At 39.1% G+C, this 25416-nt stretch overlaps 1 protein-coding gene and 1 long non-coding RNA gene across 6 annotated transcripts in view; one reads left to right on the top strand and one right to left on the bottom strand.

The window, feature by feature from the left end:
• Window positions 1–1185: 1185 nt before the first annotated feature.
• Window positions 1186–25416, bottom strand: part of AUH (AU RNA binding methylglutaconyl-CoA hydratase) — a 169908-nt gene continuing 145677 nt past the window's right edge. For 4 of the 5 annotated variants that reach the window (XR_005629264.1, XR_005629265.1, XR_005629266.1 and 1 more), the window contains one exon: window positions 1186–6031. The gene's annotated coding sequence lies outside the window, so the exon portion shown is untranslated. Of the gene's footprint in view, window positions 6032–11189; window positions 14866–25416 lie in introns of those variants that run through there. The other variant, XR_005629267.1, reaches the window with a different exon arrangement.
• On the top strand, window positions 6027–21310 carry LOC120509447. The gene is made up of 3 exons (XR_005629273.1): window positions 6027–6695; window positions 7157–7240; window positions 17636–21310. It is a non-coding gene; the product is annotated as an uncharacterized LOC120509447 (long non-coding RNA).

Below are 25416 nucleotides of genomic sequence, written 5' to 3'. Positions count from 1 at the left end.
GCCAGTTTAACTGAGGCCTCCCTCCAATGCAGTACTCAGCATTGCCAGTGTATTCTTTCACACAAAATGCTATAAAAGGGGGAAAAGGAATTAGGACAAAAATGGGAGTGAAAGAAGATTAAAAAAATGGGAGTGCAAGGCTCTTTCCAGTGGAAGCCACCCTGCTGCATCAGGCTTCATAGCCTGCCTGAGCAAGACCCAGCATCAGGGAGCCCCTAACAGGGCCTCCAGAACCAGTTTGACCAGTTTCTGTTTTTCCTATCTCTCCATGCAGTTGGACATCTCAGCAAGCATTACAAACCTGGAGCTGCTGCTAGACATCTGCTGTCTCCACCTGATGAGGGGCAGTGGCAAGGTTGTTCTTGATGAAAGGTGGTTCACATAAGGACTGTGAACACTTACCAGGCATAAGCATGCAATCCCAAGTAAAGTTTTCCAAAAAAGTCTTTCTCAAGACAGAGTCACCATGTTGCAATGGGCAGATTTTATGAGCTGGTTGCAAAAATTAATTTGTACTTTTTAGGTGGGAGGTGAATTTTGAAACTGAATTTTTATAAAGCTCAAAAGCTCTAGCAAGACTTCTGCATCATGTTCAGGGCTTCCTTGGGAAATCCAGTATCTTCAAACATTGCTTCTATGTCAAGGCACACGCCTACAGACCTGCTCACTAATACACGAGGCACACCAGTAATAACATGACCTGTTTTTCTTTTGTGGCCACTTACAACTCCAGTGAGAGCAGAATATACGTGCGAATCGGTCACTCATTAAGTAACGTCACTATCATCTGTCACGTGTTTGTTCACTTATCTGCCTCCCAAGGAGAGGAGTGTTTGTTTTGAGGTTTTACATGCTTTCTAAACGTTTATTCCAGTAATGTCAAGGTCAAAGAAAGGTGTTCTTCACTTGCACTAGGAGCTGGTGTAATCTGAGATAAGGTCCCAAAGGGAGCCTACTTCACAGCCACGGCTTGGCCATCGAAAACAAATGCATTCTGCACAGGCACACATCACCCTCCATCTGGAGGGCTACCTCATGTTAGAAGAACATCCTTGTCAACCCTCATGCTATAACCCGGTTCTCATATAGTCTGAAACGATCTGTCATAGTCCTTCTTTCCTTGGCATGGTAGCATTAGAAGCAAACTCTGGTCTGTTCAAAACAAGTCCACAAGTACTAGAGTCATAGCTTCTTCAGTAATATTTTAATCAAAATTATTAGTATTCTCTTACTTTTTGCTGAGCAAAAGGGAAAATTTCAGCCTGTTTGTTGCTTTGATTTTGTTTGGGGTTTTTTTTAATTAAGCTGCAAATTCACTAAAGGAAATTAATACTTCACAGGATACAAAAGAATACAAAAGACCACATGTGTTTGCTGTTACTGTTCCCCAGGCTTCTTTCCTTTATTGCATTCTTAGTCACCCATTACTGCTTTTTCACCTGCTACAAGGCATAAGCAAGAGGGTAGCAAATACATGGCAATACATGCTTTAAAGTGAGCTATTCTTTCCTGTTTCAAGGCTTTAGAAGTAACTTTAATGCACACGCCTCCAAAGTGCAGCAAGAAACTCAAAACAACTGTCTTATTACCAAAAAAAAACCCAAAAAACCCCCAAAAAACCAAAAAGCCAAACCAATGAAAATTATCTTCAGCTGAGACACTTTTCATTTAGCCATGCTTAAATATCACAGAATTAATGCGCATATAGACAACAAAAGGGTCACACTCATCAGGAATTAAAAAATTAACATCTAGCAAAGCAAAAGTGGAAACGTTTGAAAAAAGATTGTGTCCAAACAATGCAAGGATTACGAGGAAAGAAACTTCTATGCTCATTGAAGTGAAATGACATCCTATGCAGTGTGCATTAGGTATACTAGAGAGACATCTCCTAAATAACGAGGAAGGGGGGATTAGTTGGCGTCCCTGTTCATTGCGGGGTAAAACTTTTCACTATTTTTTCATCAACACAAACTTGTGTTTAGGAAGACAGGATAGTGTATGACACATATTCCCTCTCCTGCTGCTGAGCTCCTCACTGTATCAATTCAGGTGGGGAGACTTCCCCTGTTTAAAATGTCTTTTCTATCCATTTGCCTGCTGAGGGTAATCAGAGTGTTTAAGCATGGTGCATAGCCCCCACTCCTGGAGACAGAAAGCCAATGGAGCTAACATTATTTAGTGGTTTAAAGGTTGGATTCCTTGGAATCACTGCTATTCATTACATATTTTAAAACTTTGAAGATGGAAATGTACAAAGCTGAGAATGGACATGGAGTACACTCAGTCTTATTGTTGAAATCATTGTGTGTCGTTATCATGTCCATACTCACGAAGTTAGCCAGACAGCTCTTCTACCTGCAGCTGGAGGGCACAGGTTGCTAGTGTAGCTCTCTTGGATAACTCCTAGTGGGAAGAAATGTGTGGGAAGCCCTGGTTTCAATACAGTGGTGCAGACTATGGAAGTCATTACAATCAATTGGCAGAGAGGTCATTTTAATTCATAGTGAAATCTAAGAGGAAGTCTGATGCATTTATGTACTCAGAGGGAGCCTTTTTCTCTGCCCAAGTGGCTGCAGCTTGCTTTGTTTCTTAGCAGCATGTTCAGGAAGAATCAAAGAGTGGGAGAGTGAGCTGGAGAACACCTAGGCAGTGGTCAGTGGAAGTGGAACGTAAACATGGAAGGCAGACAATGCCACCCCATGAGCAGCTATCAGCCCTCAGAACGAGCACTGCCTGTGGTATTCAGTGCACAGTCAAACCACATTTTACCAGCTGAAACAGGAAGAAAGGAGAATTTTACTCACTTTCTACTTCTTCATCCTGTTTCCTCAGATGTGCAGGAGTTATGAGAGAAAGGGATCATTATAAGATAGCCTTTGACCCACAATATACAATAATTGCCCTGTTACAGTTGCAACTGGATTCTGCTGTACACTGTGTGGGGTAGAGATGACTAAAATGTGTGCCTTCAGTCATTTGTTGACTAACCCAATCTTTGTGGCCAACTCATGCACGTTCCACTGCAAATGCTTTTGATAATGCTGCTATAAAGGCTTGTGAATGTCAGTGTAGGAGGGCAAAATATTTTGAGCTGCTCAGCTTCACTTTATAAATATTTTTGGAAGCCACCAGTGTGAAATGCTCCATTCACATTCAGCACTGAAAAAAATAATGGCTTCTTCTAAAACAAAGACACATCTGTCAGTGCAGTAGAGTATATGAATTTACATAATCTGCAGCACAGAAAAAGTACTTTCTCAAACAAATTAAGTCAAAGCAGGCAGAGAAAGAACAGCATGAAGCTCTCTATGCAATGTCAACAATAATTAACAGAGTACTTTATAGTCTGCCAGTGCTTCCCGTGAATAAGGTACTCTCAGACATTTGGTATGAACAGGCTGCCCTCCTGTTTCTCTGCTGCAACCCAAAGCTGCAAGTCTTCACTTTTACTGGCTAGCCTATCATTAACTTTTAAATGTTGTGTGCCACCCAACATTTCCCCTTAGAAGGACAAAGGACAGAGGGCATGAAGATTCTGTTGCAACTGCTGCAGAGATTCATGGGGTTTGCTTTGCTGTGTCATACTGGGAAATTCAGGGAATTTGTTTCTTTCTCAAATGCATCAAAAGAAAATTAAAAAGAAAAAACAAAAACCAAACAAACAAACCCAAACACGTGTCACCATGCACAGAACTTGTTAATCCCTTTATTCCTCAGTTTCTCTGTTGATACCTTGGGAAAAGGCAGCTTTCTTGTTTCTATTGCATACACAGAAAACATTTGGAAGTTTTCTTCAACTCCTACTGATTCTCCAGGGACACAGACTGCAGACATTTTGAATCATGGAGTCTCTTCTCTTAGGCTGCCTGTGCACAAAATGCAGAACTGATGTGAGTCTGCTTTTGTGCACAGATACACTTTTGTGTATTGCTCCTGTACCTCTGATTTAATCACACTGCCTTTGCATGTACTTACAGATTACATTTCCAGTATTGCCACAGAGTGGGACACTCCTGATTTCTTTCTCTTTTTGAAAAAGGTAAAACTGCAGCCCTGCCTAAAGCAGAGGGATTTCACTTTTTGACTGATTTTGACTGATTTCTTCCATATAGAAGAGTGCTCAGAAGGTTGTCAGGGAGACAACTGTTGACACAGCTTTACCCTGGTATTTGAAGGGCCTGGGCAGTTGAGTGCTTTTCAGCAGATTGTGCATTGGTGCAGATGCAAGCACACTGTCAGACTGCAGACCTGGCTTATTCATTTGCTGGTCTGAGCTCACGAGCAAGCACTACCTCCAAACTACAGCTGTAAGAGGAGGTCAGCATACCTCAGCTAGTGTTATTTGAACTGGGTTGAGCAACAGAAAAAACCTGGTGACCAAAAGTCAAGTACAGTCAGTGTGAGACACAGGACTTATTTGGAAAGCTGGCCTCCACTGTGTACATTGCTGCTAGTAGCTCAGCTGGTTGTTTAAACTCATCCAGACCAATATAAAACACTGTAATAATGCTTCTCTGATGCCAGCATCCTTTGTAAAGTACAGCCCTGAGCCCAGAAATTCCCATTAGCCTGCAGTCTGTGTCATTGCCTCCACAGGTCCTCTGTGGATCTCAGAGCTTTCTTCCTTTCCTTCCTGCAAGCTGTGACCAAAATGAAATGAAAACCAGCCATCACGTTCCCTGAATTGGTGTAAAGGTTGAAAACAAGTATAATAAACTTTGCACTGACTGTGGCTAATTAGCACACAGGCAATCATTTATGATTAAGCCATATAAAATGTTTGTTATTAGTGAGAGAGCTGAATGCTTCAGTACACACAGCAAAGGTCCAGGGCACAGAGAAGTTAAGTGACTTGCTCAGTTTGATGCAGCAATTCAGTGACAGAGGTAGAAATAGGCCACTCAGTTTTCTCTCTCAAAACAGGTCTAATCTCTAGATCATACTTTGATCTCCCTTTAGCAGCAGAAAATAAAACCCCTCTGTTCACGGTATAAGTCTTTACAGAAATTACTTTCAAGTTACAGACTCGCCATTATCACATCACTGCAAGATCAAACAAAGAGAGGGGCAGTAGGAGAGGAAAAGAAGGGTTACTTTGTGTCATTTACTTCTACAGTCTGCTTAACAAAGCCAAAGAGGAAAAACAATTTTTTTCTCAGACAGATGTCTTTTACAGCACATCAAACACTTTTCATGGGTGTATGTCAGAGACATTTTACTACAAAGGCTTTGTCCTTTGCATTCACAGCAGCCCGGATGTTTATCAGGATTTTCCATTCCCTAAATTCAAGATCACATTGGGATCTGTGTTAAGATGGCAGCAGAAGTATATCAACAAAGTCCAAAGTACAAAATTCTTTGCAAAAAGAAAGCACTAACACAAATTGTTCCTGCACCAAGGCTGTGGTCGGGGAGTTCCTGTCATCTCTAAAGGAATGTCTGGAGCAGGAAACAGCCTATTTTCAATGCACTGGTTTGGAGAAAGTCAGTAAGAGAGAATGATTGTCTTTCCTAATGGATTTACTTACAGTAAATGTTTAAGTGCTCCATGCAAAGCATGTGGCCGCAATATCATGAAGACAACATCCCATTATTTACTATATAACATCTCATACACATATTGTGCTCTCAGTGTGCCTGCAGCAATCCTCTGATTTGTTTATTCATAAGGGCAGTTTGTAATTCTTGAAGTTATCTAGCACAACAAAGAGCATTACACACAGAGACAAACTAAATTTAATATTGCTATGTATTCTTCCTCTCTTAGGCCAGGACTCAACAGCATCTTGCATTTCCTCTCTCCTTGCCCTATGCTTATGGTGTGCATAATCTCAGTCCACAGACTGCTGCAGGATCCTTCAAAAAACTCTTGTATCCATCTTGGTGAGGTGTTCTTCTTTCTAGGAACAAAGTAGGTCACTGAGCGTTGCTCTAAGGCAGTTCTCCCAGCCTCTCTGCCAGTGGAACGGCACAGCAGAGGATGGTGCATGGTCCCCCAGCAAAGTGATCTGCTCCACTCCCTGGAAATCTGAATGACCAAGACATATCAGCAACAGTAGAAGCACCTGTCCCCAAACCCAATACTTTACTTTTTACACTTGGGATGACACTGAGCTTCCAGAAGACATTCTGTTCCCTGGCACCACCATAGATTGAAATGCTTCACTTGAGAGGAAATTTCATTGCAAGCCAGAAGGACAGCATGCTCCAAGACTTATTGCAGAAAAAGAGGACAGGCAGAAATAGCAGAGATGTCTGAGGTCCCTTTTGCTTCTGTTTTGAATATAAACAATTTCACAATTCTTCTTTATGTCAATTCTCTTGTAGGCTGAAGTAACTGTTTTCCTATTTTAGTGATTCTAGTTTCTCAAGAAGGTAAGACATCAGGTAATCCTATACTTTACTGTCTGCCTACCACCAGTGCTACAGTGTACCATTTGTGCACTGCCCTTGCATTCACCAGCAAGAAATGAACAGATCCATCCATCAGGCTCCAGAAAATGTGTATCTGCAGAGAGGGAGCTCATGTCTGTTTCTGGTAGCAGCAACTCCTTCCCCAGTGAGGCTGAACAGCCTCTCTCTCCAGGTTAAACCAAATGGCTTTGGTTGTCTCTCAGGGATGTGAGTGAATGGATGTGCCGCCCCAAAACTCCCACCTCTCAGATCATATACTACTTATGTGAAAACAGTGGGTAAGCTTCTGGCAGCTCTGCCTGTTTAAAATGGACTGGGGAAAAGCAGCATGTAATTTTCTGGCAGCAACACTGGAACAGTAAAACTAATGAGTCCCCATAGCTATTTCCACCTGTTCTTACAGCAATATTATTTTGGATATATACCCACCCATGAGTCTATCTGTGATGTTAGCTCAAACTATTAAAAAAACCCGAAAATAACCCAACTCAGACCCCAGACTTTCCTGCACAGGAAAAAGGGTGTAAAACAGCAGGTGGAAATTTCACCTGTTTTCACATCTCACTTGTGTCTAAACTCCTTCCATAGAAGGGAATAAAAGCAGGACAGATGTTTATTAACCCAAATGTGATATTGACCAGAGATACTGTAATACCTGAATATGGAGCAAGATGAGGGTGAGTCAGCAGAAGATGTTTGTCTTCTATGCAGAGTCCTAAAATTTGGCTGTCTGTTACAGGAAATTACACTAATACTGAATCACAGTTCTGTATGCATCATCATCATGTACAGATGTTTTCCATGGTGAGGAAGTTGTTGTTAGGTAAGTTTTAAAATTTTATGCAATAATTTTATTTCAAAATGTGTCCCAGGGTATCCAGTTTTTCTTGTGCATGAAAGTATCTGCAGTATTTATGATTTCTATTCTCTTCAGTAAAAGCTCTGACCAAGACACTCCTTGGATAGGTACAACAACCCTTCCATATTCTACCTGGAAAACACAAATAGTTTGCAACTATTCTGTAACAAAACACACAGAAAAGAAGATGAAAGAACTGAAAAGGATCAGTGGAATGCTCATAAAATGGAGAGTTATGTCATGACAAATGCACTAGGATTGCCTGGGATTTCCTGAGATATCTTATTTTTTCCATATGATTTTTTTGTTACTGGACGTATCTTCAGAAGGAATATACTAATTTAAAAATGCTTCCATTGTGATTAGAATAGGCAAGCTTTCTGTGCTCCATAAACTTTTTAAAAAGTCTTGGGAAATAACTTTAAAAAGTCCCAAGGATTCTAGAGGTTGACAGGGAGTTAATTCAACTCATCTGTAGCAAAACATGTTTAACATTTATTTCTTTTAATAGCTATTATGTTGACAGTGCAATAAAGAGATGTGCTGATAATAGAAAAATCATCCTTTTTGCAAATAATAACAGTAATGAGGCATTATTGTACAAGGAGAAAAAGAAGAAACACATTTCATCCTGGATAGTCTTTCCCCTCAGATAATGTGGTCATTGGCAAACTGTGATGTTATAGGTCTTTAAATAGTGATGTTTCCAAACAAAAGATTGTGCAAAAAAGATTTGAAGAAGATATTATATTTATAATTAATGATGGAGCTTGGAAGAAGTCCAACAATTAAAGCAATTCTTTTTTTCTAACCTGAAGTACAAGCTTTCTATAAACACACAGAGAAGAAGCAAAATGATGAAGTGAAACAGGGTACACATACCATACTTGAAAATATTTCAGACTTTCATATATCCTCAACCAAGATTTAAGCTATCTATCAGAGATAGATTTGGGATGTAACATCAGTGGAAGACTGGGGAGGCAACCTTGCTACTACAGCAATACAGCCCCAAATGATCCTGCTTCCTTTCATAGTTACTTCTGGGTGGAAACTATTCTACTATCTTTTCAGTAGCCCATAAGTCTGCATTGCATAGAGTGAAGCAGCTGAATTGCAGTTGTTCTTTTAGTGTTTAGTGTTTTGTTCTCTTGGTGTGTGCTGTTTTTATACATTCACTGCTAGTTCTCTGATTAAAGCTTTAGCCTAAATATAGGGGGAAAAGGAATGGATGGTTTGGCCTTTGCAAAAGCCAAACCAAAGCTGTTTCAGTTCCCATTTTTTCTGAGCCCTGAAAGTTAAAGCCTGGATGGCTTGGGTAAGTGCTTCTAATTCTAGCCTACTCTTATTTAAAACAAGAGGGAGGATGTGTTTTTAAGAAGCTAAAACTAGTATGGCCTGGAATGAAGTCTCTGAAGACATTTAGGGAGGACTCAGATAAACAATTCCATTCCTCTCCCCACCCCTTATATCTCTCATTAACTTTTACCCTATCCCTTCCTTGCTTTCTGTCTCTCAGATATCGTTTGCTTCCCCTTGATTTCCAATGGAGCTTGAAATTAGATTTCTTTTACCACCTTGCTAGTGAAAAAAGATCTGAACCACACATCCTGGTGAAAGTTAAGTCCCAGACTGAGTCACTGAGTTATCTTCCCGCTCTGTACCTGAACTGGTGAAACCACACAAAAGAAATTACTGTGTAGCTCTGTGTCCAACTCACACCATTATTATTTGATTGTTGAAAGGATAACTCTGAGTTTAGTTGGACAGAAATAGAACCACCAATTGTAATGGATTTAGTCTCCATTTATGACAGCAGAAATTGGGCCACACTGTTACTCAAGATAGAAACAGCACTCATTGTCACAATTTATAACTTCATCAGGAGTTAACTTGGGAGCTGCAAGCTGGCAGCAATAATTCATACATTGCTGCAAACTGTATTTTCGTAATTTCTGTTGATACTGGCAAAGTACTTGTTTTGGCTTTCTGCATGTTGCAGTCATTAGTATAATATAACATAGCCACTCAGATATATTTAGGGGAAGGTCATTTTTATACAAATTATTATGTACTGGGAAGTTAAATAAACAACCAAGTTAAAGATATCAACAATCCCACTCCTTGATCCATGCCAAAGTGAATTTTAAACACTAGTTTCAATTGGTTCAATTGGAGGAAAAGTCAAGCACTGATTATATCAGTTGGAAGAGAGAAGACATTGCATTTCCTTTTATTTGAGGACTTACCTGGAATGCTACTCCTTGAAAATGGCTAAATACATCCATAAATCTAGAAGTGCTCAAACACAAACTAGAACACACTCAGTCACTATACCATTAGCAAGATTACTCAAGCTGTTCATAATAATGAAAATTCCTATTGAGACTTCACTGAGCAGAAAGTACAGTATCCTGACTATTTATTAACAGCTCTTTGGAATGTGTTTCCAAGCTACAAAAGGAAAATTTCCAAGCTATTAGTATTTGGGTGGAAGTAAAAGTCCACAGTTTTAATTTTGCAAGTTTGTAACCATATAAGTTACAAAACAAGTCAGTTTTGAGAAGTACTCATCTTTTATGCTCATTAGATTGCAATCCAGCGATGACTGAACATGATATTTAAACAGTAGTGTTTTTGCCAATGAGTTGCATGATCAACACGAACTGCTAATGTTTTCTATTCTAAACCTTCTCAAAATGTCAAGTGTTCTTGTCAGCTGAGTGGAAGTGGCATAAAAGTAACTTTTGAAGTTGTTGTTGATGAGATACCCTTGGGAAACTCAGTATATGTACTGAAATGATATTCACAATATTCTCTAATCTCCCCTGCTGCAAAAGAATTAGGCTCCAAATTCACACTTCCATTGATGGTAATGTAGCACACTCTAGGTCTTCCTTCCAAAAAAGACACTGATCATTCTTAAATAACAGAGGTCTTTTGTCCTGAATTTTCTTAAGTGGAAAGAAAATAAAAACCTAAATTAAAGAAATCAGTATTAAAAATCTAGACCTGATAGCTACCTCTGTTACAACCCTCATAATTCCAGCAAGGTTAATTTTTAGGGTTTTTTTACACAGCATATCACTAGGACAGCAGAAAAATTCACAGTTGTCTGAGTCACACTGGCTGTAGCAGATTCACAGATTTCTTGATTCCCACTTTCTTCTGTGCCTTGGAACATCAGACAAAGGTAAGGAAACTGGTGCATTACCTAAGAAGACCAGGGCTTACTCCCTGCTACTCGTGGTTGTCATGTGTGAACCTGTACAAGCCATACAGAACTATTTTGAATAACAAACTGAGGCAGAACTTTGATGTGCCTGTCCAGAGGTCTTGGAGCCTCAGTAAGGTGTCTCCAGTGCTATTTAGGCCCTTGTAAGGCCCAAGTTGCCCCTCCTTGATTTCATCCCATTGCTGCAGAAAGAACCACAGGCTTCTAGGTTTTTGGCCCAAAGCAATGTTGATGATGTTACACCATTTACAGCAAAAGCCATGAATTAATTTGCTTCTAAAGTTCCAATTAAGTCAAGATCATCACCAACACTGTATTTCCAGTGCCATGGGTCACAGGTGTTGCAGTTCAGGTGTTTCTGAGTCAAAAGAAGTCCCCTTTTTGACTACCAAACAAAAGTTTTTTTATTCAAAGTATTTCCCAAAAACTCAGTTAGACAGGGGCAACTTTATGAACTACTAGCACAGGGACTGCACACTTGTGACCACTGTTTGGTACTTTATTCACACATCAGAGTCACAGAATGGGTGAGGTCAGAAGGGATCACAGCGGGTCACCTGGTCCAACTTCCCAGCTCAAGAAGGGCCATCCTAGAGCACGTGGCAGAGGATTGTGTCCAGAAGGTTCTTGAATATGTCAGAAGGTGCTGAAATGCCACAAAGTCTCTGTTCACTTCTTGAAAGGCAGATTGATATTTTATGCTGCTGTCCAATGCACAAGTGTCTAATTGCAATAATAAGTGGTATTTTGGACAGGGAAACTCAGTTTTCAGTTTTAGCACACCACAGCAACTACAGTGGTACAAAGCATGAGTGTTTATAAAGATGAGCTTTTGTAAATGGCACTTTATGGGTGAAGTGAAAATAAGCATAAAAATCTAAAAGCAGGGTAGAATTTGGTATGCATTTTATTATTTGATTTTGTATCTGCATTTTTTCACTTGACCTGTAGCAAGCATTAGTTAGGATATCAGTTCCATTAAATAAACATTTCAGAATTTGAGTGCTTTCAAATTGCTAACTGCTCATTTGTGATCATTTAGTAACACTCAGTGATGATGTCTCTATAACAAGTAATTAATGTCTAAACTGGCTTTCACATTGCTGAAATGCAAAAGTTCAAGCATGCTGGTAGAACAAGTTGTCCTCCTATGAACATTTCAGGGTCATTTCACACATTTGGTCGCATCTGGTCTTGTAACTGTGACACTCCTGGATCTAAAAGCCTGTTTTCACACAGGTAATATACAGTACTGCAGCCTCATTTGCATTGTATTCACAAACTTAGCAAGTGGGTTGAAAAATGCACAGGGATATTCAGCAGATAGGTTAACCCACATCCAGAGATATCCAGAATGTGGGTTATGTACAGGTAGAAGAGGTGGAAGAGCACAGCTGCTACATCCAGGTCAATGAGATGCATCTGGGTTCTCAGCCCATCCTTGCCTCAGCTGGCTTCCCCGGTAAACCAGGAAACCAGGCCAATTGGAGATGCTGCTTAGCAGCTCACCCTGCAAGGAGGGCACTTTCACTATTAGCCCAAACTGCCCACAGAGTACTGACAGTTGTAAAGCCCAGCATTTTGCAATATTGACTCACTGCCATGAAGTATTACATTAATCTTTAGAACATAAGGTAGGAGCTTTCTTAGTTACTAACAAGGACCACAAACTCCTCAATGAAGTACAGAGACATAAATGCAACAAAAAAAGTCCTACCAGTATGAATTTTTAACCAAAACATCAGAACCCAGGGGACTGATTAGAAGCAAGAGGCTACTGGTTTTTGTATGAAGTAATAGTGACTTTAATGCTTATCATTTTCAAGTGATTTTCACAATGAAGGAAGGCAAAACAATTCTGCCTGTGCTACATGGGGAAGACAAGGCAGCAAGAATGTAGAATCTGACCAAGGCCAGCATGAGGACTCTGGAATGCCTGGCTGCCAGCCTCATTCTCAAAATACATAGTTCCTTTCTAGAGAGAGCAGCTGTTTGTTCTCTGATACTTATAGAGCATCTAAGATTATTTCCATTGACGTTAATAATCTGTGCAGTCCAGTGAGAACAAAATTGGGTTGTAGATTTTTAAACTGGCCCAATTTCACTGAAGACTCCTGATAAACTCATGGTTACACACAACTCTCTAATTATCAGGTTGAGTTTGGGAAGCTGAGTGGCACATGCAGAAGGCTGGGGCAGTAACACAGAAGCTGTGCACTCAGCTTTGTTCTGCCACAGCCATGGCCAGTCTTTTGGCCAGGACAATTCCTGTAGCCTGAAATGAAGCTGAGTTTTGCACACACTCTGTATCCTCCCATGCCATCGCTAGAGGCGTGTACCTTCTGCAAGGAAAATCCAAGCATTTCCCCAGCCTGTGACTGATGCAGGCACTGGAGATGTGAACGCACAATACCTTGGGCAAAAAGGCTTCCTCTAGGATATATGAGCATCCATCTGCATTTTAGATGTGTGATGGGCTTGTGCATCACATGACAACGAGAGCATTTTGGGGTTCAAGGGAAAGTGGCTAATGAGGGTGTATAGACAGGAGAATTGTCCCAGCAAAGCAGGATCCAGATTTGAAGCCCTGGTAGGATGTCCTTGTTATGCTTTAGTATCTTTGTGAGACTTTGGGCAAAACATAAGCATTTAAACTTTTTTCCACAGCAAAGGTGAGGATATTATATGTTTTTAAATGCTATGTTCACCAAAATTTGATCATTTTAAAGCAGCAGAATTGTATTGAAGCTGGTGGACAATATCTTGTGACTGCAAGAAAGACCTCAGTGCTTCTGATTTCCATCATGTTTTTGCACAAGCAGGACATAGAAGTCAGAAGCCATGAGCCACTGACATTTGTATATCAGGAACAGTAGCATTTAAATGAACATGCAAATTTCCATTGAAGAAATTTGTCCTTATTACTTTTTTTTTTTTGAGCAGTGGTAGGCAGAGTAAAAATGGATGTCAATCTGACTGCTTATTACAAACTTTCTCCTGCTTTTTGTACCAGATTTGGCCTTTACTATATGTCCAGAAGGGATACTGAGACACTATAGGCATTTCACTGCGGCACTCTGGACATCCTTACTGTCACTGAAGAAATGCAGGTATCATGAAATGATAATGAAACCCACCTAAGAATCCCAAAGTGTGTCAAAAAGCTAACACTGAGTCTTGTGTAATAACCTACAATTAGCATGTAATGCCCAAGGCATTTGCACATTGACAACATGGCTTAATCCAGTAATAAAGTAGGCTAAAACGATTATTTTAGCTAATAGTATTTTTAACAGAAGTGAAAATACAGAAAAGAAGCTACAGAAACATATTGATTTCAGTTGTGCCTCCCTGACAAGTCTGTATAGATTTTGTTATTTATGGTCCATTTTTTCAAAATGGACCCAAGGCAAATGTAGAAATCCCTGGTTGTATGAAATGGATGGTTGTGCATCAAAATGAGGGATTTGCATGTTTAACTGCCCATATTTGTATCCTTCTATCCAGTTTGCATATGCAAAGGCAAAGATTGTTATATTTATCGGTGCATAAATGAAAGGAGAAGAGATAAATGACCTGGTTTGCAGAGGTGCTGAGCACATGCAGTTTCCATTTATTTCAACTGGAGTGTGAAAAACAGGCCCTAAGTGACTGGCTCAAGCTCACACAATGCATGATTGTCAGTGCCAGGAAGAAAACCCAGAAATCCTTCCAGTCTAATCCTCCCAGTCTAAATCCTCCCCAGTCTAAACTCTAAACACAGTCTCTCCAAGAAATAAAAGAAAAATAAAAATAATAAAAAAACCCTGTCCAATAGCCTGACCACACTCTTATTCCTATCTTAATTTGCTAAGAGAATAAAAAGAATGGGACATGAAAAACTCCTGCATAATCTTTAATGACTAGCAAATAATGCCAAGTAGGGCAAGTAAATATGTGTGAAGCATTGCTCACACACCCATCAACTTGCATGTGTGTCACAGATGGTTTTAGTGAAGAGCCAAAAAGAGAAGGAGAGAAAGGAAAAGGAAAACAAGTCTAGATAAAAAGTAAGCTAGAAAGAGAGACAAAGATATTCTCTGTTATTTAAAGAACAAAAACCAGTTAAAAATGCTACAAAAACTAATGATTAAAAAAAAAATCACTATTCCCTTTCCTTGATAACATGTAGGCTAATCTCTACATAAATAGAAATAACAGCCCTTTGAAATGGCAATGATTTGCTTGGAAAACATTCATTAAAAACGTCCTGCAATTATTGACTCTATCATTATTTCTTGGCAGCAGCTGAGTCTCACTGCATCTTGTGTTGTTTCTCCAATGAAAAGCAGAGCATTGTTTGGGGGAAAAAAACCTACAAAAACAGAAACAAAAAAAAATCAGAACAAAAAAAACCCCACAAGGACATTGTGTTTGAAATATGTGCTTGGTGACATGGAGCTGATTGCCCAAAGGAATCAGGATACATATATTTGTATTATTGTACACGTGAGCAGCTTGAATCATGTACTGCTCGCTCTCTTTGTTTGGATTATGCAGCTTGGCTGGGCAGCCATCCAAAAGATTCACATTAAATTCTAGCTATATTCAGCACAAAAGTCATCTAGCATCAGAGGATCAAAGTTACATCAACCAACAAGCACTAAGGAATTGATAAGCCACTAAAATTAGGTCATCTCCTAGCAGCTGCTTTTGATGGATGAAGTAGAATTTAGCCTCAGGTTTTCTATTTAAAGATCTGTTACAGCATCTTTTCCTGCAGCTACAATGAGAACACAACAAAGTATAATGCTTCTGATTAAATGTTTAATCATTACTCTTTACTCTTCTGATTGTTTCTGCCATGGCACAGATTTACAGCATATACTATCTGCAGCTTTCCTAGCCCTTTTTAAGCTGACATTAAAACAGTCAGGATTTTTAATTCCTTAGTTGAAAAAACTAATAAATTATTTTTTAAAATGTAGATAAAAATCTTTCAAAGCTGTTTATTTGCCACACTTAAAAAGCCAGATTGGCATTTATTGGAACTGAAAATGGATATCTAAGCAATTATCCCACCACTGTGCCCTCTGGAAGAATCAGCGCATCACTAGGAACTGTATAAATAAAAACGTACATATCTGTGCATAACTACATGGGAGGGGGCTAAGGAAATTAATACGTTTTTATGAATTTTATTTGTGGCTATATTTTGGTAAATGCATTAATCTAATTAACACATACTTTTAAAAGTACTAGCTAGTGCACTAGGCTATCTTTCGTCACTAGCGACCGGCATTTTAATTGCTAGAATACAACATATGCCCTACCAAGACATGCCTGTGGTATCAGGGTAATACAAATAGTGCCATCATTATCATCATTAGCATCAAAACCATGAAACAGCTTTAGAAGAGAGTTCAAAAGGAAATAAACAAGAAAAACGGAATTAGTTTCAAATGCATAGGACTTGCCCTTGACCTGTTCAGAACATCGGCTGGCTGCAGCCTGTGTAAAACACTGTTGTGTCATCATTTCACAAATGAAGCTAATGTAGGATTTCATTGTCAGGGTTTTCAATATCACATCTCTCACGTCTTTTAAAATCACTAGAGTCTTATTTAAATAACCTTGAGAAACAGGAAGGGAGAAGAAACTATATCTGTCCAATGTAAAAAATGAAGTAAATAGTCGTCTTTCCAAGTAAAAAAATGATAGGAGAGAAAGACTGAAAAATATAGTACATGACAATGCCACATAAGACACATAACTTTCTACAAATGACAGACACGTGCATGCTGCTCTAAAGCAGTCATCCTCTGTGTTCCCTTCTGCCAGCCTTGTAAGTGGGCTGTTGCTGGGTAAGAGTCGTAAGAGGTTGAAACACGCTGTCGTTTCCATTCCAAATTTGGTGTGCCTGGTCTTTAGTGCTTGCGAAAGCAACATTATGCACTGTAATTCAAAGTCTAGATCTAGCTTTTTCCAGCTACATACCTCTTCTTCAACAGAAAGCCTAAACTGGGGCGGGGGGGAAGAAGGGGGGGGATGTGTAATAATATGTCTGGAGTAGACAACACATCTGAAACTTTTTCTTTTCAAGAATCTTTACAGGAAGAATGTAAATGAGTTTAATTTATCAGTTCTTCTTAGTACTCTATTCTGCTTGGATCTCAAGCTAATCAGCTTTGTCTTTTGCTTGGGGCCCCAGAGAAAAAGCCAGCCAGGGAGCCAGCTTGTAGGTGCCTATCTGGCTCATGGAGTAGGACATCTGGTGAGATGGGGATGCTTTGATGCCACATAAATTTCTGACAACCTCAGCTGAAGGCTGTCTGTCATAACATCTGCTGTCTTACTGCGCTATGACCATGCTATGCATTGAGCATATCTGATATTATACTATGTAAATCTTGGGATTTCAGTTTTGACTGGCCTAAGTAGAGGTAGAACAAAAATGCCTCTTCTGTGCTCTAGCTGGCCTCCTTGGCACGTTTTGGGATTAACATCCTTTCTGTTCATTTGTTTACTGACAGTTACCTCGTCACCTCCTCATAAGTGTGTGCTAAAGGCAAAACTGGCCAAAGATGCCAGAAAGCAACAAGAGTTTGGTTTACATGGTTTACTTTGTGATATTGCATCTCTGCATTGATCTAAAGAAATAAACACAACGTTGTCTATTGTTAAACAAAATACCCAACCCTTTTTCCACTGAATAAAATCATGTATTCTCACTAGGTCTACAAAGTTTGTTTAATTGAGGGTAGAAAAGTAGAATAACATTTTCAGGAGAAACTGTATTATCCCGGTAACTTTTTCTGGCAGTGGATCTCATTGAACATTAAACCAATTGCTGAATATTTCCTGCTTTCAAATTATTATTATTATTGACAGTGACAAGCACACATAGATGACAGTGGTAGTTTAGTTTACACTGAGTAAACTGAGTATACTGAGTCTGATACTAATCTCAAGGCAATGTAACATTACTTGATCCATGACCATATACTAAAACTTGATTGTTCCAAAATGGAACTGAGGCAGGTCCATTCTGAAAAATCCAATGGGCCAATTCATCATTTGACAGTTTAAATTTTTTTTTATTATTGTTTTAAAAAAATCTTTGTTTTGTCTGTTTCTTTTCCTAGGGTCACTTGCTTCAGCAAATCATGTGATGATCAGAATTTGGGGATAATCTAAGAAGGAAGAATAGCTGCCCTTCTCTTTTGTTCCATTAGCAGCTGTATCTACTATCAATATTGTTGAAAAGATTAATGGATATACAAATAAAACACCAGGAAAAATATATTAAAAAAAATCCATTTCTCATATTTAGGGCATTTGTCTGGTACACTACAATTCTTAGTTTTGATAAAATGCTGTTTTTAAATATCAGATTTGTAATTGTGACTGTGAGAAACTGTACTTTGTTAAAAATAATGTGAGGAACTGAAAATAGATCAAATCACATTATTATGAGCTGTAGTTCTATTCAACAGGTATGAAAGCTCTAATAGTGTTAGGTCTTCTTGCTTTACCACACATGGTTACTACGCATTATGTTCCAAAAACAAATGTACAAACCTCCTGGTAAGAGTCAATAAGAAGAGGAAAATTGTGGTTACACATCTTATTAGATGAAAATACCTGCTTCTTTTAGGTCTTTTTGCCTCTGCTCATGTCAGAAGAGTTGTGCCATCCTATCTGTATCTTCTTGGAAGGGCAATGTGTCCTATTTCCACTTAAAGGTTGAGGGTTTGGCAAGGAACGTTCTGATCTTCTAAGAGTGAACAAACATTGTGCAAGATCTCATTACAGAGTTCCCAAGTTGCCAGCCTAAAATGCTTTACCAGGCAATCACTATTTCCTGGGTATGCTTATGTACCACAAGGAGCTTGATATTTATGCAGCTTGCAGTATGCTGCGCATATAAAAATCAGCTACAAGAGAAAAAAAAGTGTTTATGGAAGAAGAGGTTGGTATACACTGACACATTTTGATGGGTTACTAATATAAACAAGCCAAAGCAAAGATTAAGCTGACAGTATGAGGTTTGGTTTGTGGTCATGTGTGCTGAGGAACCAGCTGTGCCAGCTGTCTTTCAGAAAGTGTTCATGTTGTTTTCCATACCCATGAGCTGCACTGGAGAAGAAAGCTGAAAAGAATAATTAGACTCACAAAATCAAGCCCTTGAACCCGTGTAAATTAAGCAACAGGATTAAGGTTTTTCTCTGCCTCTTAACTGAGCCCCCCCATCATGCTCTCCAAGCTCAGTTTCCGTGGCCAAGTTCAGTTACACACTTCATACCTATAGACAAGTAAATAATATAAAACATGGTCAGGTATTTTGCTGGAACCTTGCCTTCTTTCAGTGAATGGGCAGTTACTCAATACTTATGTTTGTCCTACTCATTCAGCATGAGATCTCAGGTGTCATTTGCTGCATGATTTTCAAACCCTATAACAAAAGAGAAATTTTATTTTTCTCAGGCTTTTATCTGGCTTCTACATCATCATATGTTCACATTGTTTCCTGTTTTGGTTTTTGTTTTCCCTTTAAATAAACCTGAATACATTTACTAAAAGTGTGATGTTATTAGTAGCATTTTTAGATGCACAAAAGGATGAGTTTCAGTGAGGAAAAAAAGTTAAATTTGTCTATACTGTAAGCTATTTTGTGTGGCCAGTGGAGTTGCCAGCTCCAATTCTCAGTACTCAAGAGCACTCTATATTTGCCAAATATGATTCTCACTGCCATCAGTTTCTGCTGTGAGGGTTTAGTATTTCTGCATATCAGATCAACGCTTCTGAACATGGATATTCCTAAATCAAGAACCTACTGTTCTTCCCCAGCCATCTAGGTCCTTCTCTTCACCTGCTATTTCTCACCTTTTCACTGATGCATTGCACCAAAGCTGCCATCTTCCCCTCCTACCAGGTCAGTAAGATTTGGATTGCAGCAAGGGTAGCATCTTTATTCTTGTGCCTAGTATTTAGCACCAGATAACTGCTGACAACACCAATTTCAAGGGAAATTTGCAATGAAAAGTCTCCTCCCATTTATGTATGTGCATGCTTGTGTGTGTAGCAGAAGCGACTGAAGTAGAAAATTAACATTTTCTCTTTTCTTTATCTAGCATCTTGTCTAAAAGCCTTTGATCACATCTCTTTCTCTATCCTGCAGCTTTTTGAAGGAGGTGTAGAACCCAGTTTGGGGTGCTCTACCCCTTTAACCTTTCCACCACTGCTACCACAGAGGTTTGGGCTGGGGTTGCTTATCTCAGGTCAAGACCTATAATTATGAATGGTTTCAATGGTATAGTGAGAATAACAAGAAAAAAGAAGAATGTTCACTAAATAAAAAGGAAAAAAATTATCATACTCAGGAATTAATTTAAATCCAGACAAGACTTCTAAGTGCAGTGGTGGAAGACCCACATCTCAGAGCTATGAAATCAAGTGGACAAAACCCATTTTATATGTGTTTGTAGGGAATGATTTGAACATATTGTACCAGACCTTTTCTGGCTAAGATTCCTAGAACTAAAGCTTATTCTTGCGATGCTGCCAGCAGCCCATGTAAGCTTTGCCTAGCTGAAGTGGTCAAGAAAGGTACATTCACAGCTACATCAAGGCCTTTCCAACTTACTTGCAATAGCAGTAATGAGTATACAAAATATTTAACTTCCATTTTCCTTGCCATATATAGCAATTATTCTGTCATTCATCAAATGTACACAAATTTCTTTTCATATGTAAATACACCATTTGCTTCACAGTTCTAGCCAAACAGTTGTGCAGTTCTTTGTTAAGAAGATAATATATTTAATGATGGAGTGCCTTGTTTCCATTGTATGGAACAGGTGTTGTTTAGTGGCACAGGCATTGTAACATTATATTCATTTATTAATGTGAGTGTAACGAACACATTGTAGAGACATGAATGTACTGGTCTCATAGTTAGGGTTAGTGGTTTCTTATGATGTGGTAAGTGTAGGATAGTGGCTTAGATTCAGACTGCAGAGAAGCAGGAGTTCATTATAGCAAATCCAAGTGATGTGGCTGGTTTTGGCCCTTGTTCACTTTTGAAAAGCAGAGAATACATGAAAGACTTCATTGAAAATGTGCAAGTTATTCAGTGTGGTTAATTCTACATTGGCTTTGCTCCCACCTTCTTTCAAGACTGTGTATGTGAACATGCTTTCTGAAACAGCAAAACCAATCTGCAATGCATTTATGTTGCTTTTGGATACATGCACAATCCCTAGTATCCTATTTCATGAAGTAATAACCTGTCTTCAAATATGAGGGAAGAAGTCTGTAGGTGATCCACTAAAGCCATGAAACAATACTTGCTTGGATAGTGCAGCTACAGAAAGTCAGTCCTTTGCTCTGTTTCACACATGCTGCCTCATTTTAAGAGTTTCTGCTCTGAGTGCTACTTACCTAGAATTGCTGCTCACTCAACAAGCAAGGTAGCTACAGCTGTACACACAAATCAGGTGTATGAGTGAAGTAACTAAAGTATCTGATTTTTCTTACTGTGTGAAATTGCTCATGTGGTATCAGTCAGAGGGCCAGAATTGACAAATGCAGGTAAATGCTGGCAGTGTCCATTTGCTTTATGGAACTCAAATGGCCGCTTCAGTTTGTTTGGACATATCTCATATTTTTTTCTCTAGTGCCTCATGCTAACTTTGATGCCCTATATCACCATTATGCAGTGCATTAAAAGTATCTTCTTTTTAACCTACCTTTTTGGAAATATTTCCTTTAAAAATCAAGGTATGTAATGAAGTGATTCTGTTGAGTAAAGTTAATAAATCTGCTAAATCCTCACCTCTCTACTCTACCTTCTAATATATGACATACCTTAGTTTTTGTTTCATCTGGCAATTTAATAATCTTCATCATGTTATTTAGTATTTCATTTCCATCCATAATGTTAACGGGTCCTTTTAGAGCACTTTGTATAAATCAGCCACAACCACTTTCCTAGTAAAGCAAATGACAGCATCCCATTAATGATTTTCATTGCTACTTTCTGAACTCCATCAGCTTCCCAAGTTTTACTTCTAGTGAAGGATCAACAAGAGGACAAGGTAGCTATGAAATAAAATGCTAATGTTATTCAAATATTTTCTTCACTCTTCTCTTGAATCTTCTTCACATTTTTAAAAGCAACTGAACAAATGACCCTATGAAGTTGCTGAGCTTTTTTTCTTTCTTAAACTGAAAAGCCTTATTTTCTTCTCACTAATGCAATTTTTGCAATATTCCATCTTCAGGTGCGGCTGAATTTCCTTACATTTACAACTCAGTTAACAAGAGGAAAAACAGATTCATTATCTGCTTTCCAATTTTCTCCCATGAGGATTGGAATCAAGGCATGGATTGATCAATTCCAGCATGAGAAAAAATAACTTCTGTGTTTATGGTCAGTCACAAACTGGGGAGAGTGAAAAGCTCCCACACATGATGATTCCCTAAGCCCTGGTAGCTCAGCCCAGATAACTGTGCTTGAAATTGCCATGGGTATGTAGGACAGGCAAAACATTTGGGACCTTTATTTGAGCCACTTCACAGATTTGCTGCTGTACGTTAAGTCAGTTGCAAATACCGTGCCTTTGCTCTCAAATCAGGCTCTGCCCCACATCTCATCATATTTCATCCTCTTAACTCAGGCAACAGCATCAATCTTCTTGTCCCTCTCATTTCGCTCTCTCTCTCCTCTGAAGACCCAATATGTTCTATGAAAACTAGTTTTATTGAGCCACCTCCCATACCTACTGCAGGTTACAAAGAGCAGGGGAGTCGTCATCCAAGGGAACATTGGTTCATTTCGCAATGTAATAGTGACACGAAATACAGATCCTCATAGGCTATAGGGGTTCCTGTCTTGGCCATGACCTATCTGGACATTGTAGAAGCCGCCCTCAAAAACAGCCTCTACTCAAAGCAATTTGTCTGCCTAGCAAGCTGGACTAACAATGGATTTCTTTTGAGTGGCGGCATGGGCAATTCGTCGACCGTTACAAAACATGACAGAAAACTGGGAGCAAATGCATCTTTTGGCTTCCTGACACAATACTGTATCTGACAAGCTATGTCAGGCTGTTCTACTTAAATAGTTTTTAACCAATTTATTAACCAGAATGAATTCTATAACAAGATGGGGAAAGTTGCCAGCAGCCAACTGTGGCAGACCACACAGCCTTCCTAGAAGCCTGGCTGCTGCTTATCCCTCTGAGGACACAGACCACAGCACAGGATTGATCACACAGGTTGCATTATCAGCTCTTCTTTTTATTAATAGCTCAGTTTTGTCACCTGCCACCAGAGACCTCAGGACAGGACAGGTTTTTTAAGTATGCCTGTCATGTAAATCAGATTTTAAAAAATCACGCTCTCCAGGGTGAAACTGACAGCACAGCCAGGTTTACCTATGAAATCACTTTGCAACCCGGACTTCAAAAGGAGAGGCAGCAGGGACAGTTAAATCCATACATGGCACTGAGTGGACATTGCTCAGACATCTTTGCTACACAGACTTCAAGGCTACAATATGACAGCTTTATACCTGAACTGGAACCAGAGTGGGCAAAGTAGTTCTCCTATTTTTCACATGGTAAAGATAGGGTAAAACTTTCAACAGCATCCTCTGAACTAGCTGTCCTGTGACATACAAACATAATGCCTTACATGCCAGTTAGAGACACATGAGGTATCATACTCAATTTTTCACAGAGGAGAAAAGAGATCTGACATCAGGAGATCACACTGTTATCTTCAGCAAGCACTTTTCTTAACTGATTGAAAAGTAACGTGATGATGGCCAAGAGAAACACTATTTCTCCACACAGGAAAATGAAAAGAATATATTCTTAAATAGACAAAAAGAAATCTCTGACTGATAGAAAAAGGCAAACAAATTCTATTCACAGCTCTGCATCTGTCAGTGATATTGCCCAACCTACTCTGACTGTCAGCAATGTGGCTAAGAGCAAATTCTGACCAGTACCTATGTTGCAGAATTACTAATATGCAAGGTGATAGCAAATCACAGCAGCATGAAAATAGCAAAGCAGGTAGATAGGGAAGACAGGTGATACAAGGTTTTCCAGAAATAATTGTCCCTGAACAATAGGGGTTCTCTATGCAAAAGCTTTCTAGTGGGAAGATCCGTATTTTTCAACTATTATTTTGAAAACACTACTCTTCCTTAAGAGAAAAAAACTATTAATATTGTCCTGGAACACTTAAGTGACAATAAAGGCTTTGCAGTATTTTAAGAAGAAATCCTCTGTCTCCAAATTTGTGTTTTCCACCCTAAAAGGAATAATATTACTAAAAATAATCCGTACAGACTTTCTTTAGGAAACTTCTAATGCTTTTTCTTCAAAGGTTTGTGAAGACTAAAGCATCTGTGTAGTGAATGTAGAGCCTATACAGGTGAGAGAGATGCGGTAATCAGTGAAAGTATAATTCCCTCTTTCTAAAAATTTGACTGTGCCTGAAGCGATATGACATATATGGGCACAATGCAGCTGTTGCATGTTCTCAGGCAGAATGCAAGGGAGAGTCAAGTCATATGGGTGCTAATATGATGTCACTAAACATAGCTGTCATTAAATTATTTTTAAAGTTTTAACACTGAAACATGATACTACTAGCCAACAGTTACTGGACAGACCAGCTGGGGGGATCTACTAGCAGCGTAATTCAGGACATAGACATTCAAGACATTGCATATGAATCTTAAAATAAGCAAAAAGTGGGGTAGAATTCCAGAATTATTTTAAAAAACAATTTCATAACAACACTCTCCACCATGCCAGCAACTCAGTGCTTCAAGACACTCCCTGGTAACTGCTGTGGTCTTGCTATCAAGATCTCGTCTTGAATTGTCATTACACAATGAGCTAAAAAAAAGTATCTTGTTATCAGTGCAGAAACCCCCCTTACATTCTAAACAGAAAATGCACTCACAATTTATAGATATTAGTCACTGTGTTTTCTTCCATCAACTGCCTAAAAATCAACTTGCTAGTGACCTCATGCAATTTAAATTTTCTTCTTTGCCTGTGGACAGCTGCTGGGTGGCATAGAGGATAGAATGGGTCAGAATGGAGCAAATGGCACAGCAAGAATTTCTACAGCAGCAGCACACATGGCACATTTAGCAAGAAAACTCAGAGCAGAGGTTGTGCTGTGCCAGCTTGTAGTATGAGCGTTAGCCAGTGACAGGACTCTGGAACAGAAGGGTTTCCTTGCAACATCTACCATTACCTGGAGCTACTATGATGTTGTATTATGAGAACACTACTTAGGAAGTACAGGGTTTTATTTTTTTTTTTAGTGATAGTAATCATGTTTACCCATTCTCACACTACAGACTCCTAGTTAATGAGCTAATATACTCCTCAAGTTATGCAACACTCCCGTAAGATTTTTCAGATTACAAAGGGATTTTTTTTCTAGGCACTATATTGCCATGTAGCCCCAAATTATCAACTGACCTGCATTAATTCAGAACTTCTGAAAAGTCATTATGCAACAGAGCAACAGAGGTACAGGAGCAGAGGTTAGTCATTACCATGCCCCTAATTGAAGTGACAGCACTAAAAGCGCATTACAGAAGAATTTCAAAAGGCTACACCTACAGTGTCTAAGTAAAGAACCTAAATGAAGTGTTAATTGAAAGTCAGAGAAGTAGCAAGTTATGAAATTAAGATAGTAAGAGTTACAGAGGAAACAGAGACTCTGCTGATTGAAGAGAAATTATTTATAAGGCCAACTGCTGTAGTTTTGGATAAAGAAATCCTCCAGGAGGATTATCAAATCAGACAATTTGATATTACCTTATCTATGTTGAACTGACCACCATGAGAGATAATTCCTAAAGATGCTAAACCTATAGACTGGGGAA

The sequence above is a fragment of the Passer montanus genome, unplaced genomic scaffold (assembly GCF_014805655.1).
Source record: "Passer montanus isolate IOZ18808 unplaced genomic scaffold, ASM1480565v1 scaffold52, whole genome shotgun sequence".
NCBI lineage: Eukaryota > Metazoa > Chordata > Aves > Passeriformes > Passeridae > Passer > Passer montanus.
Note: the sequence above shows the minus strand (reverse complement) of the source record. Positions and strands in the feature narration are given on the sequence as shown.